Source organism: Chiloscyllium punctatum, chromosome 11, assembly GCF_047496795.1.
Source record: "Chiloscyllium punctatum isolate Juve2018m chromosome 11, sChiPun1.3, whole genome shotgun sequence".
NCBI classification, from domain to species: Eukaryota; Metazoa; Chordata; class Chondrichthyes; order Orectolobiformes; family Hemiscylliidae; genus Chiloscyllium; species Chiloscyllium punctatum.
The window spans coordinates 91770406-91789347 of NC_092749.1; positions in this window are offsets into that span (position 1 = coordinate 91770406).

An 18942-nucleotide genomic window follows, 5' to 3' on the forward strand; every position below is an offset into this window, starting at 1 on the left:
ATTAGATTATTTACAGTGTGGAAACAAGCCCTTCAGCCCAACAAGTCCACAGCGACCCTCCGAACAGCAACCCACCCATACCCATTCCCCTACATTTACCCATTCACCTATCACTACGGGCAATTTAGCATGGCCAATTCACCTAACCTGCACATTTTTGGACAGTGGGAGGAAACCAGAGGAAACCCACGCAGACACAGGGAGAATGTGCAAACTCCACACAGACAGTTGCCTGAGGCGGGAATTGAACCCACGTCTTTGGTGCTGTGAGGCAGCAGTGCTAACCACTGTGCCACCATTTATTGGAGGCATAGAAGCGCATCCATGAGGCTAAGGTTATGTGGAGAGCACATTTTTAGATGTGGTCACCCTGCAGCTTAAAGAAAACCAGTCAGAAAGAGAATGATTGACCATCAGTCAGAAGAAGGCAGGCAGACAGGAAAGTCCCAGAATGCATCTCACTTGGGAACAGATTTTCAGAGCTGGAAATTGGCAACAGTGACTTTTCCTCTGGGGAGTAAAGCCAGACCCCAGCTGAAGAAGGGGAGGGCGATCAGAAAGAGAGGGAGAACAATATTGGTAGGAGATTCAATAGTGAGGGGTCAGACAGGCATTTCTGAGGCCACAGGTGTGACTCCGGGATAGCGTACTCCCTGATGCTGGTGTCAAGAATGTCACTGAATGGCAGGAGGACACTCTAAAGGGGAGGACGAGCAGTCAGAGATTGTGATTCACAATGGGACTAACGACAGATAGATCAGGTCCTGTGACAAGAATTTAAAGCACCAGGGAGTTGAGTATAAAGCAGGACTTCAAAGTTTGTAACCTCACTGTTGAAAAGTGTAGGGCTGGTAAAGCACAGTGGGTCAGGCAGCATCCGAGGAGGAGAATCAACAAATCAGGAATGATGAAGGGCTTATGCCCGAAACATCGACTCTCTTGCTTCTTGGATGCTGCCTGACCTGCTATGCTTTTGCAGCCCCACACTTTTCAACTCTGATCTCCAGCATCTGCAGTCTTCACTTTCTCCTAATTTCTACATTACTCACTAGCAAGTAGCACTGTGAGGATAGGAATAGGCAGATAGAAGACATGAATACATGGTTATAGATTTGAAGCAGGAGGGAAGGCTTTACATTGGTTGATCACTGGATTTATTTCTGGGGCAAGTGAAACACCTGAATGGAAATGGGAGCAACATCCTTACTGGGAGATTTGCTAGTAGAGTTTGTGTGGGTTTAAACTGATTTGGCAGTTGTGTGGGATGTGGAGTAGAGATACAGTAGATGATGAAGAAGAATGAAGTCAGCCTAGAAGTGCAAATATAATCAAGTTAAGGCACAAAGGAGCACAGCAAGGCTGGAAAGAGGAGGTGATGGTCAATGGCTGCTTTTGTGATTGAAAGTCTGTGTCCAGTGGCATACCACAGGGTTCTGTGCTGAATACTTTGCTCTTTGTTATATACATTAATGATCTAGATTTGAGTGTAGGAAGTCGATCATAAGTTCACAGATGACACATAAATTGGTGGTGTGGTAAATAGCAAGGAGGAAAGCTTGACGGTACAGGATGATATAGATGGGCCATACAGTAGCAATTGGAATTTAATCCTGAAACGTATGATGCGATTCATTTTTGGAGAACTAACGAGGCAAGGAGTACACATTGAGTAGTGGGACCCTATGGACAGCAGAGGACCTTGATGCACATGTTCATAAATTTATGAAGGGGACAAATTAGCTAAGAAGGCATTTGAAAAATTTGCATTTATTAGTCAAGGCACTGACTACAAAAGCAAGGAGATTAAGATGGAGCTGTACATAACATTAATTGGCCATATCTGGAGTACTCTATGGTGTTCTGGTTGTCACAATATGCGATGGCATGAGAGGGGGTGCAGGAGAGGTTCATCAAAATACTGCCGGAGTTGGAGCAATTTATTAATGAAGAAAGACTAGATAGACTGGGGTTGTTTTCCTTAGAGCAGAGAAGACCATTGGAGGAATTACACTGTCCCGAAGGATATAGAAAGGGTAGAGAAGGAGAATCTTTTCCCCTTAGTAGAGAGGTCAGTAACCGGGGGCACAGTTTTAAGATAAGGAGCAGAAGGTTTAGAGGGATTTGAGGGAAAAATATTTCACCCAGGAGAGTAATAGGTATCTGGACCTCATTCCTAAAAGAGTGGTAGAAGTGTGATCCGTCAAGACATTTAAGAACTATTCAGATGAGTACATGAAACAACATCATAGACAAAGCTATGGGTCAAATGCTAGAAAATAGGATTTAATAAGTTGATATTTGATGACCAGCTGTGAACATAATGACAGAAGACTTCTTTCCATGCTGTTAAAACTCTATGATCCTATGCTACGGGGTACCGACAGGGCAGGTCAGAGGAGAAATCCAGATCAAGGGTTCACACTTTCAAAGTAAAGGGTCTTCCAATTATGATTGAGATAGTGAGGAATTTCTTCTCTCAGAGGATCATTTTTTTGGAACTCTTTTCCATGGAAAGCAGTGGAACCTATGTTAGCCAAAGCTAAGTTGGACAGACTTCTGATCTACAAGGGAGTCAATGGTTATGGTGGTGCAGAAAGCAAAGCGAAATTAAGCCCCAGTCAGCCATGATCTGGCTCAACTGACAGAATGGCTTCCTCATGATCCTATTTGTGTTGGTCTTTGAACAATTTTGATTTCTGTCCCACAGTTGATGCCAGATCTACTAAGTTTTCTCCAGCATTTTCTATTTTAATTTGACATCTCCAGCATCTGCATTACTTTGCTTTTGTTTCTACTCTACAGTCTCTAGACCCCTCATGAACTTTGAACAATTCTATTAAATCTTCTCTCAAAATTCTTTTTACTTTTATGAATAACAACTCAACATTCTCCAATCTCTCCAGCAAACTGAAGTTCCACAGCCTTGAAACCATTCTTTAAACCCACTCTAAGTTTCTACATCCTTTATAAAGTGCTTTGCACAAAATTGGATAAAGTGCACCAGTTGAATCAATGTTTTACAAAGATTCGTTATAGCTTCTTTGCTTTTTACTCTATGACTCTAGTTTTTAAAAAATTTAGTTTCCTTCTTCATGCTGTCTACTCCAATCACGTTACCTCCCTCTTGTTATTTCTCCAGAGTCAAAAACCAATGATTGGAAGGGAGTGAACTTGTGACTGTAAAAACTGGTACAGTTACTCTAGCTGGTCCCACTGCTGCCACAAAGATGACTTTTGATTACCAATCACATTGAGAGAAAGCCATGGAGGAGCAGCGAAAACAAATAAAAAGGGAGTAGGAAATTGGGAGCAAGCTACGGTTCATGAAGATGTCTTCATGGCCTTTTTAGCAATGGTGTCGCTAAAGGCAAAGGAGAAACTGCCTAGAAACTTAATTTTGAGCAGGGACCAAGATCTCGGTCACTCAGCTCTACACAAGTCCAGTCCTGGCTATCACTCACACAGCCAAGATCAAGATGCTCAGCAGAGCTTTCACGTTTGCACACTGACAGAGCCCCAGTAAGTTTCTAGGATGCTATTTTGAAGGGTGGTGATAAATGGAGAAAATTTGCAGAAGCATCTGTTAAAGGGAGAATAGGGGGTTTGGATTGGAGTCTGGTGCCCATAAAGGAACCACTACTTAAAGAAAAGACGCCAGATCCCTAAAAAGGAGCTACTATCTGGTAAACATAAACTTAAGTTTTCATATGTTTCTGAAAGCTAATCCTACAAAAGATCTCTGAAATGTAAGCAGTAAAACTCTTATATAAAGAGAAAATTTACATCTGACAAAGGGGCATTGGATTCGAAACATTAATCTCACAAATTCAGTTACAAAGAAACATTGGATAGACCGGGGTTGATTTTCTTAGAACAAGAGGAGGCTGAGGAATAACTCAATTGCGGTGCACAATACTATGAGGATGGACCTAAATAGAGTAGACCAGGAAAGCAGGAAACTAGAGGCCATTTAGCTTAACACCTGCCCATTGGAAAAATGCTGGAATCCACTATTGCATAAGTTAGAGTACTCAGAAAATCTCAATGTAATCAACAGAGTCAACATGGTTTTAAGAAAGTGAAATATGCTTACATCTTTATTGGAGTTCTGAGGAAGTTAAAAAAAAAGTGGACAAAGGGAACAAGGGAATGTGATCGATTTAGATTTCCATAAGACACGTGATAAGGAGCCGCATCAAAAGTTACTATGCAAAATAAGAATATTCCCCATGCCCCATCAATGTTAGGGATAGATGTGTAAGAGGAAATAAGATAGGCATAAATGGATCATTTTAAAGTTGGCAAGATATGATGAATGGAGTACCACAGGGAACATTGCTGGGACCTTATAATATGTCATGATTTTGATGAAAGGATCAAATGCAAGGTTACTAAACTTGATAGTTACAAAGAGGACATAAAATCTCTGCAAAGGGATATAGATCAGATTAATTGGACAAGAGAAAAAATTAGCAAATGGAATATATGTGGGAAAATAGGAACATCCACTCTGGGACAGGACTAGAAAATCAACAAATTATTTAGATGGAGAGAAATTGTAGAACCTAAGGAACAAAGGGATCAAAGTGACTTACTAAGTGAATCATAAAAGGTTGGCACAAAAGTACAGCAAGTGATGAGGAAGACAAATGGAATATTTTCATTTATTGCAAGTGTTATGGATTTGAAAGCAGGGGTGCTTTGCTACAATGTATAGAGTGTTGGTGAGACCATATCTGGAGCACTGTAAATGGTTTTGTTCTCCTTATTTAAGATAGAAATGCATTAGGAGCTGTTCAAAGAGGGTTCACTCCATTGATATCTGGGTTAGAGAGGTTATTTTATGAGGAAAGGTTGGAAGGCCTTTATCCTTTGGAGTATACAAGATGAGATGTAATTTTATTGGAACATACAACATCCTGAGGGACAGGGTTTTTTATTCTTATTATGGGGTTTGAACGTGTCAAGTAAGGCTGGCAATTGTTGCCTATGCCTAGATGTCCTTGAACCAACTGGCTTTCTAGGCCATTTCAGAGGATTACTAAGAATCAACCACATTCCTGCAAGTCTGGAGTCACATATAGGGCAGTTTAGGTAAGCACATCAGCTTGGAGAAGATGAAGACCACAGATGCTGGAGATAAGAGTGTGTGCTGGAAAAGCACAGCAGGTCAGGCAGCATCCAAGGAGCAGCAGCATGAGCCCTTCATCAGGAATGAGGCACATCAGGAGCCTTCATCAGGAAAGCACATCAGCTTTCCTTCCCTAAGCGATATTAGTTTACAACAATCGATAATGGTTACATAGCACTATTAGACTATATTTTAATTCCAGATTTGTGGAATTCTAATTTCGTCATCTGCCTTGATGGATTTTAACCCATGGTCTCAGAACAGTAGCCTTGGTCACTGGATTACTAGTCCACTGATATTATGACCAAGCCACCGCCTCCCCCATCTTATTTTTACATATTTGATAATGGAATATGGACATTGCTGGCTAGGCCAGCATTTATTTGCCTAATTCCTAATTGCACAGCAGGCAGAAAAGAGTCAAGCATATTGTTGAGGATCTGGATTCACATTTGGACCAGACCAGGTAAGGATGGCAGCTTTCCTTCTCAAAAGGACATGAATAAATTAGATCAGTATGATGGGTGGATGCTGGAAGGCGCTTCCCCCCTATAGGAGTGAGGAGAACCAGCGGACACAGTTTAAAATGAAGGATCTCCCATTTAAGATGGAGATGAGGATTTGTTTTGAGGGTCACGAGCCTTTGAAACTCTCTTCCCCAGAAAGAAGTGAAAATACAGTCATAGAGTCATAGAGATGTACAGCATGGAAACAGACCCTTCGGTCCAACCCGTCCATGCTGACCAGATATCCCAACCCAATCTAGTCCCACCTGCCAGCACCCGGCCCATATCCCTCCAAACCCTTCCTATTCAAATACCCATCCAAATGCCTCTTAAATGTAGCAATTGTACCAGCCTCCACATCGAGTATTTTTAAGGCTGGAAGAGATAGACCCTTGACAAAGAAGAGTGCAAAAAGATACTGGAGTAGGCAGGAGAGTGGAATTGAGGCCAGAATCAAATCAACTATGTTAAATGGCAGAGCAGGCTCTATAATCAGTGAATAACCTACTTCTAATTCATTTGTTCATATGTTGTTCTGTTTGTTGTTTTTCTCAGAAGCTAAAACTCTCATATCTCCATTTTCTGTTTGCAAACTTATGGAGCAATTTGAAAATTTAATGTGACACTTGATACACAACAGAAAAATGTGATAGAATGTGTGCTAGATGTACCATTGTGCATGGCTCACTATAAATTAAACTATACAATGTTTTGTAAGGGTAAAGGAAAAAGAGGTCATTCTCCCCCATTCAAAGAGAAACATTATACCATGTTAAACATAATTTATTGCTCTTCCACTAAAGTTTTGACACGTCCTATGAATACTATAACATAATTGTTCTACTTTTTTGAAATCAAAGATTGCATCAGACTGGGATATTTTCGAACTGTCATTAAACATTGATTTAAAAAGCATTCATAATAAGTTGCTGTTTGGTGAGGAAACTACAGAAACTGAAATACACTCCAGATTGCAAGTGAGAAACGTGCAACATCTTATAATTAATTTATATTTGGGAATAAAAATAATATTTTTGCAGTATGGACATATTGACCTAAGAATCCCATACTATTTTACAGGTACTAAAGTCCAACCCTGGTAACTCCAAATCATGTTTATCGAATAAAGTCTGGTTGTAAGAAGTCAGTAATTTAAGGAAATATGATTGTTTATCTTGGTGAAACTAAAATAGGAGACCAGGAAAATTTACTGTTAGAAGTGCTGATAATAATCTAAAGATATCTGCAGAACCTAAGAGTGATGGAAAATCACTGAAGCGATTTTAAAACCGTTCTGGTCACCATAGTCAAGAGCCATTCAGGGATTCTTGAGGTTGTAGAGGAGATTTACAGAATAGTTTGGGATGATGGATTTTACCCAGGTTGGACAAGCTGTCATTGTTCTTCTTGATGCAAAATGATTGGGAGAGATATAATAGAGGCTAACAAAATTACGACAAATTTAGATGGTTGTTGGAAGATACAAGGAACACAGATTTAAGGATTTTGGAAGAGAAATGGAGGTATTAGGCGGAACTTACTTTTTTAAACACCCAAAGAGTAATGACCTGGGTCTGTGTTTGATAGGGGAGGTGAAGCAGAACCGTCAATAATTTCGAAAGAAAAACGGATGTGCCCTTGACGAAACAAACATTTTGCAGAGTTAGTGAGATAGGGCAGGAGAAGACACTGGATTGCTACACAGACAGCCAACATGGTCTCGAAGGGCCGAATGGCTCAGTAATGAGTCTAAGTCGCTTTGACGAACCAAACTTGGTTTGGGAGAACTAGATACCTTTCCTTCATCCACAGAAACAGGTTACCAGAACAGAGTATTACACTATCCAGTAATATCACCAGAAGACACAGTGATGAGAGGAACAAGTAATATTACCTAAATATCTGGATGAATCCGCTAAAAACAGTATTGCGGTGGTGAGTAGCAAGTCTGAACACAGCAGTGTGTGTTTTTCTGTCATCCACATAAAGACAGTGTAGATTTAAAAACGCACGCAATGATTAAAGGGCGGGTGCCAGCGGCGCAGTGATGGCGGGATCCCAGAACATGGAGGCCGCTGGCGGTTCAAACACAAACAAACCACCGACTTCAATCAACCGCCTCCAGCATGGGCCGTGCCCACAGTGAGTCGGAAAACTTCACTTTTTGCTTTCGACTCGTATTTTTTCCCCCCCAAACAAACCAAGATTTCATCTGGCGAAGCGGCCAACCGCCGTTCCCATGGAAACGATGGCGGTTGGGACACGCGCTGGGCAAAGAGAGGGATAGAAGGTGGTTGGGGGACAAGGGGAGCATCTCAAAGGAAAAGAAGAGAATGATTCAAGGGAAACGATGTTTATGGAAAGGGAATATGGCAAGAAGTGAGTTGAGTGATGGGGGGGGGGGTGGAATGGGGAAGAAGGAGCAGGAGTGAGGGAGAATCTAGAGTGGGGAAGGGAAGGAGTGAGACAAGTGATGGGGAGAGGCAGAGGGACAGCTGAGGGGAGGGAGAAAGTATGGAAGAGATAAAGAGAGGTAGCCTATATATATAAAGAAATTATCAATGGGTTTTGTGCAATGGGGTCAAGTACTTAGATAGGAGAAAGTGAGGACTGCAGATGCTGGAGATCAGAGTTGAGAGTGTGGTGCTGGAAAAGCACAGCAGGTCAGGCAGCATGAAAGGAGCAGGAGAGTCAACATTTCGAGCACAAGCCCTTTTGTCAGGAATATGATGATAGCTCTTTGATTTGTAAAACCTTGTTCAAAGAGAAACCACACATTTGCTCTTTGCCCTTCTGTGCAGAGAAATAAAAGGAAATTCCTGGATTATTCATCCTCAGCTTCCTCTGTTAAGTCAATCTTTCTGCAAGCCTCCTGTTGGAAGGAAAAGGGAAATAAACACCAGCAGGAGGCACTAACAATCGGTGCACCTACAACTTCATGTCATTTGCAAAGAACTGAGATGATTTTAAAGAAAATAAAACTCACCAGCATATGATAGAGGCTGGTACCAAAATTGTGCTTCCCTTTCCCTCCTCCACCACACCACAATATTGGTGCCTTGTCTTTTCGTGTTTGTATGTACATGGCATTTTAAGAAAGGTTAGAATTGAAGTTATAGATTAGGAATTCAATTTATTTAATTTTGCCATTGATTACAAACAGTTTGATTACAATAAAACATTTTTCTTAAAAGAAACTGGTATGAATATTAGCCAGTTAGGTAAAATTGGCAATTCAGTGGTTTAATCAAATTGTCACTTGCGATGACTCCAGGAATAGTGCAGCTTGATTTCCAGCACAATATGCCGGTGAGTTGTGAAACTTTATCAATGCTAGTGTGAGAGTACACTGATACTGGATCACCTGTCCTGCCAGAGATTTGCAGGATTTTGCAGAGGTACAAATCATGATATTTCAGTGATCTTTGCTGTACATTGTTCATGTCTCCAATGCATACAGGAGGACAGTAACACTGCCGGCATGTAGAGCATAAGTTTGGTATCAGGTTTGAGGTTTTTTTTATCAAAACTGTACTCCTCAATCAAAAGATATGTGGGAGGGAAAGCGGGAACAGACAACTGAGTTGGATGATCATAAACAAATGGGGAGCAGACTCAAAGAGCTGAATGGCCAACACCTACTCATACTTTCCTCAAGAAACCTGTCAAGATACCAATTCCTTAGCGAATTTTGAGAAGATTTATAGCTCAGGTTGAGGTTATGGATGTAGGTTTGATCGCTGAACTGGAAGGTTCATTTTCAGATGTTTCGTCATCATACTAGGTAACATCTTCAGTGAGCCTCTGGATGAAGCACTGATGGTGTAGTCCGCTTTCTATTTATATGTTTGAAGAAAACGGGTTACACCATCCTTCTTGAAATCATACAATATTTTGGCCCCAACTGCTTTCTGTGAATTCCACAGGCTCACCACTCTCTGGTGAAAGTAGTTTCTCATCAGTCCTAAATGCAACCTTTATTGCTGCCAATTGCCAACATTATATGCAAACTTACGTCTCTTTGTACCTACACTACTTCAAAATGGTACTGCTATATTTATATTGATCATCGTTCTCCCTACTGCTGTATTTATATTGATCATCGTTTTCCCTACAGAAATATATCACTTCAGAGTTGTGTTAACTTGCATCAGCTACCTGTCCAATTTACCAGTCTGGGTTAGATGGCAAAGGTTTAAAGTGAGAGGGGAAAGATTTAAAGGGTCCTAAGGGGCAACTTTTCCACGTGTATAGAATGAGCTGCCAGAGGAAGTGATGGAGGCAGGTACAATTACAACATTTAAAAAACATTTGGATGGGTATATGAATAGGAAGGATTTAGAGGGATATGGGCCAAATGCTGGCAAATCGGACTAGATTAAGTTAGGATACCTAGTCATCATGGACAAGTTGGATCGAAGGGTCTGTTTCAGTGCTGTGCATCTCTATGACTATGAAATTCTCCATATTACTACTGGTTTAAAAAAATGCACAAACTTTGAAATCGTACCCTGTATATCCTGCTACTCCAATGTGTCACATTCCCCAAAACTCTTAGCTCTCACTGAGGGGTCATGACAATTTTCAAACCTCAAAATGGAGTTAGAGGAAAAACGCTTTCAACCCTGCTAAAACCTTTAATACCTCCTCTTTCTCCTTGTTAATTCATTCAAGTATATCACAGCTCCCCTCCCTGATTTTTATATCTACTTCATCCTTCTCTAAAATGAATATAAATGCAAAGACTCATTTAAAACTCAGTTGTGTCTTCTATCACCACACACACATACTGCCACTTTGGCCCCTAATTTGTTAAGTAGAAACAAAGTAAAGATGGCAGGGCATGTGGGTACTTCTGGATATTAGAGCACATTACAGCAACCACATCTACAGTTTAAAGAACTTAAGCTCAGAGTTGATCATCTGAAGTTCAAGCTAGATGTGCAGAAAGGAATGCAATTGTAATAGTGTAGAGAATATATATTGTTTTTGGCATAAACATGAGTCCTGAATGTTATGTTGCCAACCTACGCCAGGGATAAGGATATCTCCTTGGGACTGAATAGGAACTTAGAATCATACAACACAGAAACAGACCAACCAGTCCAAGTTGAACATAATCCCAAACTAAACTAGTCCCACCTGCTGCTCCTGGCCCATATCACTGCAAACCTTTCCTATTCATGTATCCATCCAAATATGTTTTAATTGTACCCACATCGACCACTTCCTTAGGAAGTTCATTCCATATGTGAACACCCTCATGTCTTTTTTTAAATTTCTCTCTCCTCTCACCTTAAAAATATGCCCCCTAGACTTGAAATTTCCCATCCTAGGTAAAAGACAACTACCATCAACTCTATCTATACCTCCCATTATTTGATAAATTTCTATCAAGTCACTTTGCAATCTCCTATGCTCCAGTGAAAAGAAGTCTCAGCCTTTCTTTATAACGCAAACCTTCCGTACCCAGCAACATCCTTGTAAATCTCTTCTAAACCCTCTACAACTTAATAATATCCATCCTATAACCAGTTAATCAGAACTAGACACTGTATTCCAGAAGAGGCCTCACCAATGTCATGTACAACCTCAATAAGCCGTCCCAATTCCTATAGGCAAAAACAAGGAATGCACATGCTGGAAATCACAGTCTAGATTAGAGTGGTGCTGGAAAAGCACAGCAGGTCAGGCAGCATCCGAGGAGCAGGAAAATCAACGTTTCGGGTAATGAACATTCCTGATGAAGGGCTTTTGCCCAAAATGTCGATTTTCCTGATCCTCAGATGCTGCCTGACCTGCTGTGCTTTTCCAGCACCACTCTAATCTAGTCTCAATTCCTATACTGAAAGGACTGAGCAATGAAGGCAAACTTGCCAAATGGCTTTTTAACCACCCTGTTTATATGTGACACAAAGTTTAAAGAATTATGTACCTGCACCCCAGGTCCCTCTGTTCTACAACACTACTCAAGGACCTACCATTAATTGTATAAGCCCTACTCTTGTTTGTTATACCGAGATTCAATACTTTGCATTTATCCAGATTGAACTCCATCTGCAATTGACCTCCATCGGCAATTGACCCATTGATCAAGATCTCTTCATAATCTTAGAAAACCATCTTCACTGTCCACTATACCACCAACTTTGGTGTCATCTGCAAACTTACTAACCATGTCTCCTAAATTTCACATCTAAATCATTTATATATATGACAAACAAAAGTGGACCTAGTACCAATCCTCCAGTCCAAAAAACAACCCTCCTCCACCATCCTCTGTCTCCTATCATCAAGCCAATTTTCTATTTAATTGGCAAGGTCTCCTTCAATCCCATGTCATCTAACTTTACTAATTGGGCTGCCATGTGGAGTCTTGTCAAAGGCTTTCTAAAGTCCATGTAAACAACATCTATCTGTGCCCTCATCAATCTTTTTGGTTACTTCCTCAAAAAACACAGAAAAATTTGTGGATGTGGTGCCAATCAAATAGGCTACTTTGTCCTGGATGTTTCAAGTTTCTTGAATGTTTTTGGAACTGCACGCACCCAGCCAAGGGGGAAGTATTGCTTCACATTCCTGACTTGTGTGTTGTAGATGGTGGACAGGCTTTGAGTTACTTCAACTCCTCAGAGTGTATTTCAGGTAAAGTTCAGTAATTTGGAGCCTTAATGTTGTGTGTGATTTGGAATGAACCCATGTTTTTCTGTTTATTCTGACATAAACGCTGTCTTTTTTTACAATCAAAATATTGCCGCCATCTACATCCAACATTCCTCTATTGTTAGGATACCATAATTCATGTTTTTTTTCCTGCTTCTCTAATGTTCTTCCTGCCTCCCCTCATCTAGAAATTCTATTACATTCAAATGCTGCTAATTATGTCTTTACCAGCTTTAAGCTCCACATGACCATCACCCAGCTCTTGCCAGGATCTTTATTGTTAAAAGTTTGGGAAAAGATTTGTAGCTCGGGTGCTCGTTGTTGTGGTTCTGTTCGCAGAGCTGGGAATTTGTGTTGCAAACGTTTCGTCCCCTGTCTAAGTGACATCCTCAGTGCTTGGGAGCCTCCTGTGAAGCGCTTCTGTGATCTTTCCTCCGGCATTTATAGTGGTTTGTCTCTGCCGCTTCCGGTTGTCAGTTCCAGCTGTCTGCTGCAGGAATTCTTGGACATCATCAGAAATATACACGTAGACAAGGAAGAAACCATCGTCTCATTCGATGTAACGGCACTGTTCACCTCTATCGACAAAACCCTAGCCAGAGAAACAATAGCCAACCTGCTGGACATACAGAACAGAGAACAGGACGTGGAACCTATCAACAAAGATGGCATACTCAAAATACTGGACTTGTGCCTCACAACACACTTCACATTCAACAACCAAATATATGAACAAATCAACGGCACACCCATGGGCTCACCCATCTCTGGACTCATAGCAGAAGTGGTAATGCAAAGATTAGAACAAACAGTCTTACCGCAAATTCAACCCAAACTCTGGGTCAGATAGATGGATGACACCTTTGTAATCATTAAAAACACAGAAATAGAGAACACACACCGGATCATCAACGCCACACTCACAGGAATACGATTCACGAGAGAGGAAGAAAATGATAACCAACTCCCATTCCTAGACGTGACGGTACAGAGAACACCGAACGGAGAATTCACCACAAAGGTATACAGGAAAGCCACACACACAGACCAAGTCCTGAACTATGAAAGCAACCACCCCAACACACACAAACGAAGTTGCATCAAGACATTATTCAAAAGGGCCATAACACACTGCAGCACACCAGAACTGCAAAAAGAGGAAGAAGAACACCTGTACAATGTATTCGCCAAAAACGGATACCCGCGCAATTTCATCAACAGATGCCTAAGGGAAAGACAGCAGAACGAGGACATGCCGCAACCCAAAGGACTAGCCACACTACCATACATCAGGAGCATTTCCGAACTGACAGCCAGACTACTGCGACCACTAGGACTCATAACAGCACACAAACCAACAGCTACTCTCAGACAACAACTCACCAGAACGAAGGACCCGATACCCAGCATGAGCAAAACCAATGTAGTGTACAAAGTCCCATGCAAGGACTGCACAAAACACTACACAGGACAAACAGGAAGACAGCTAACGATCTGCATCCATGAACACCAACTCGCCACAAAACGACACGACTAGCTATCCTTAGTAGCCACACACGCAGATGACAAGCAACATGAATTCGACAGGGACAACAGTACTATTATAGGGCAAGCCAAACAGAGAACAGCCAGGGAATTCCTAGAGGCATGGCACTCATCCACAGATTCTATCAACAAACACATTGACCTGGACCCAATATACCGGCCACTGCAGCGGACAGCTGGAACTGACAACCGGAAGCGGCAGAGACAAACCACTATAAATGCTGGAGGAAAGATCACAGAAGCGCTTCACGGGAGGCTCCCAAGCACTGAGGATGTCACCTAGACAGGGGACGAAACGTCTGCAACACAAATTCCCAGCTCGGTGAACAGAACCACAACATCGAGCACCCGAGTTACAAATCTTCTCCCAAACTTTGAACACCTACTGGCGAAAGACGCTAAGACAAGCCAGGAAATGGGAATCCTGTGCCATCCGCCCAAGCGCCACATACGAACAACTCCGGTTCCTGCACGAATGCCGAAAGAATCGAATCCTTCCACCATGTATCAGATACAGACCACCAGTCAACAACCCACAAGCCAGGGACACAGCCAGACAGAACTGATTCAGGATGATCCAGGTAATGATTACAGACGCACACAACAGACTTCACAAATACAGACAAGAAATTGCGTGCCAAAAATCGTTAATTTCAAAAACCACCAATCAGGAATGGACCCGGACCATAGAACAGGCCGTCACCATAGGACAGAACAGGTCCACACACCGCAAAAAAAGGCACTAAAAGAAAAAAATGGCCAAACTAACACACAACAGAGAGGACACCACAACACACACCTGGGTTAGAAACCTCTCCCACAGACAGCTCACAGACACGGAAAGAACAATACTGGCCAAGGGACTCAACTACAACCACAGGGATGCCAAGACAGCAGACTTCCTAGCAGCACTAGAATGCACACTGAGGAACAATGGATTGACAGAAGAGACACAACATACAGTGAGACAAAGTATCGGACTGCTGATAACAAGGAAAAGACAAACACATAACCTCAACACCAAGGAGAGGGAAGCACTAAAATCACTAAGAAACGATAAGAACATAATCATACTACCAGCAGACAAAGGCAGAATGACGGTCATCCTGGACAAAGCAGACGACATCCAAACGTGCAACAACTACTTGTAGGTACCAACACCTACCAAAAGAGGGAGTATGACCCCACCCCCCACAGCTCACCAATAGGATAAACAACACACTGAGGAATCTACAAAAAAACGGACAGATAACCAGGTCGGACCTACAAAGAATGAAACCTGAAAGCAACAACACCCCCAAATTCTATGGACTACCTAAAGTGCACAAACCAGACATCCCACTCAGACCCATAGTATCACTACCAGGGACACCATCACACAAACTGGCCAAAGAACTACAGCAGAAACTGAAACACCTGATCAGCGGATCCAGACACTCTATACAATCAACACAGGAATTCTTGGACATCATCAGAAATAGTCAAAGAAGATGGCTCGGTAACGTCATCTCAGGCTGACGTCATGAGGATCAGCAAATCCTTCTACGCCAGCCTGTATGACTCGAAGCCAACCGACAGCGCGGCCTCCCAGTCGTTCCTGTCCTCTATCACGGAGGTCCTAGATGACGGAACACGAGAGAGGCTGGACCAGCCGCTATCTCTGGATGAACTGACCAAGGCCCTCGAGTCCTTCGAAAAGAATAAAACTCCCGGAAGCGACGGCTTACCGGTCGAGGTTTATTCCGCTCTTTGGGACTTGATCGGCCAGGACCTGCTGGAGGTGTATGTCAGTATGCTTCGGGCAGGTACCATGAGTGAATCCATGAGGAACGGCATCATCACCCTCATCTACAAGCGGAAGGGGGAGAGGGAGGAAATTAGAAATTGGAGACCGATCTCACTGTTAAATGCAGACTACAAAATCTTGTCAAAGGTCATCGCCAACTGGGTCAGGTCTGCTCTGGGATCGGTGATCCACCCGGACCAAACCTGTGCTGTACCGGGCAGGAAGATCTCTGAGAGTCTCGCACTCCTCAGGGATACGATCGCCTACGTGCAGGACAGGGGGGTGGACACCTGCCTCATCAGCCTGGACCAGGAGAAAGCCTTTGACAGGATATCGCATACATATATGAGGGATGTCCTCTCCAAAATGGGCTTTGGGGAGGGAATCGGAAATTGGATCAGACTGCTCTACACCAACATTGTCAGTGCAGTCTCAATCAATGGGTGGGAATCAGATAGCTTCCCTGTAAGATCTGGAGTCAGGCAGGGATGCCCCCTCTCACCCGCCTTGTTTGTGTGTTGCATAGAGCCATTTGCCGAATCCATCAGGAAGGATGCGAGCCTGAGAGGGGTGACTATTCCTGGCAGCGGGGGCCTGCAGGTTAAGGCCTCCCTGTACATGGATGACGTCGCTGTTTTCTGCTCGGATCCGCTGTCCGTGCACAGACTCGTGTGCATCTGCGACCAGTTCGAACGGGCCTCGGGGGCCAAGGTAAACCGAGGCAAGAGCGAGGCCATGCTCTTCGGGAACTGGGCCGACCAATCCTCTATCCCCTTCACCGTCAGGACTGACCACCTGAAGGTGCTGGGTATTTGGTTCGGGGGGGCTGGGGCGTGCGCCAAGACCTGGGAGGAGCGGATCAGGAAGATGAGACAGAAACTAGGCAGATGGGGGCAACGGTCGCTCTCCATCGCGGGAAAAAACCTGGTCATCAGGTGTGAGGTACTCTCAGTATTGCTATATGTGGCACAGGTCTGGCCTATCCCCAGGACCTGTGCCGCCGCAGTCACCCGGGCCATCTTCCAATTCATTTGGAGATCAAAGATGGACCGGGTCCGAAGAGACTCTATGTACAAAGACCGGTGCAATGGGGGAAAAAACACGCCCAATGCCACCCTCACCCTGATGGCCACCTTTGTGTGTGGCTGCATCAAGCTGTGCGTGGATCCCCGGTACGCAAACACCAAGTGTCACTACGTACTGAGGTTCTACCTGTCCCCAGTGTTGCGAAGGATGGGCCTGGCCTCGCTGCCGCGGAACGCTCCGAGTAGTTGGACCGTTCCGTATCACCTGTCCTTCGTGGAGAAATTTATGAGGAAAAACACCTTTGACCACAAGTCCATCAGGAAGTGGTCAGCACGTAGCGTCCTTGAGACCCTTCGGGAAAAGGAGAGGGCGGATCCTGTCGAGCGGTTCCCTGAGCAGACTGTCAAAGCCATTTGGCAGAATGCCTCATCGCCAGAACTTTCCAACAAGCACCAAGACGTGGCTTGGCTGGTGGTGAGAAGGGCTCTGCCTGTGAGATCCTTTATGCACGCCCGGACTCTCTGCCGCACCGCACGCTGCCCTCGAAGTGGCTGCGGGGGGGACGAGACTGTCACACACCTCCTTCTGGAATGTGCCTATGCAGAGGAAGTCTGGAGAGGAATGCAGTGGTGCTTGTCGAGGTTCGTCCCGAGCAGCGCCGTGACGCGGGACTCCGTGCTCTACGGCCTGTTCCCCGGGACTCACACCGAGACGAACATTAACTGCGCCTGGAGGATCATCAACTCGGTGAAGGACGCTCTCTGGGCGGTCCGAAACCTGTTGATCTTCCAGCTGAAGGAGTTGACCCCGACCGAGTGTTGCAGACTGGCACATTCCAAGGTCCAAGACTACGTGTTGAGGGACGCGCTGAAGCTTGGGGCAGCTGCCGCCAAGGCGCGGTGGGGAAAGACCACCGTGTAAGATCGGCCTGCCGAAAGAAGAACAGGGGGCCCATACAGACGTTTTTTTGGGCTCTGCTGATGCCTCAGCCAAATATATGTATAGATATATTGAAAAAATGCACAGGATTGTAAAGGACAAGAATAAAGTCGAATCTGTGTTTGTAAATATGGACATATGTATGGCATGATCCAATGTACAGACCATCAAATCATTTATGAATAAAGTATATTTTTGAAATAAAAAAAAAATACACTCGGATCCGCTGTCCGTGCACAGACTCGTGTGCATCTGTGACCAGTTCGAACGGGCCTCGGGGGCCAAGGTAAACCGAGGCAAGAGCGAGGCCATGCTCTTCGGGAACTGGGCCGACCAATCCTCTATCCCCTTCACCGTCAGGACTGACCACCTGAAGATGCTGGGTATTTGGTTCGGGGGGGCTGGGGCGTGCGCCAAGACCTGGGAGGAGCGGATCAGGAAGATGAGACAGAAACTAGGCAGATGGGGGCAACGGTCGATGGGCCGTTGATGCCTCAGCCAAATATATGTATATGTACAAGATTGAAAAATGCACAGGATTGTAAGTGACAAGGATAAATTCGAATCTGTGTTTGTAAATGTGGACATATGTATGGCATGATCAAATGTACAGACCATCAAATCATTTTATGAATAAAGTATATTTTTGAAATAAAAAAAAAAGAAATATACACATAGACAAGGAAGAAACCATCGTCTCATTCGATGTAACGGCACTGTTCACCTCTATCGGCAAAACCCTAGCCAGAGAAACAATAGCCAACCTGCTGGACATACAGAACAGAGAACAGGACGTGGAACCTATCAACAAAGACGGCATACTCAAACTACTGGACCTGTGCCTCACAACACACTTCACATTCAACAACCAGATATACGAACAAATCAATGGCACACCCATGGGCTCACCCATCTCTGGACTCATAGCAGAAGCAGTAATGCAAAGGTTAGAACAAACAGTCTTACCGCAAATTCAACCCAAACTCTGGGTCAGATATGTGGATGACACCTTTGTAATCATTAAAAACACAGAAATAGAGAACACACACCAGATCATCAACGCCACACTCACAGGAATACGATTCACGAGAGAGGAAGAAAGGGATAACCAACTCCCATTCCTAGACGTGATGGTACAGAGAACACCGAACGGAGAATTCACCACAAAGGTATACAGGAAAGCCACACACACAGACCAAGTCCTGAACTATGAAAGCAACCACCCCAACACACACAAACGAAGTTGCATTAAGACACTGTTCAAAAGGGCCACAACACACTGCAGCACACCAGAACTGCAAAAAGAGGAAGAACACCTATACAATGCATTCGCCAAAAATGGATAC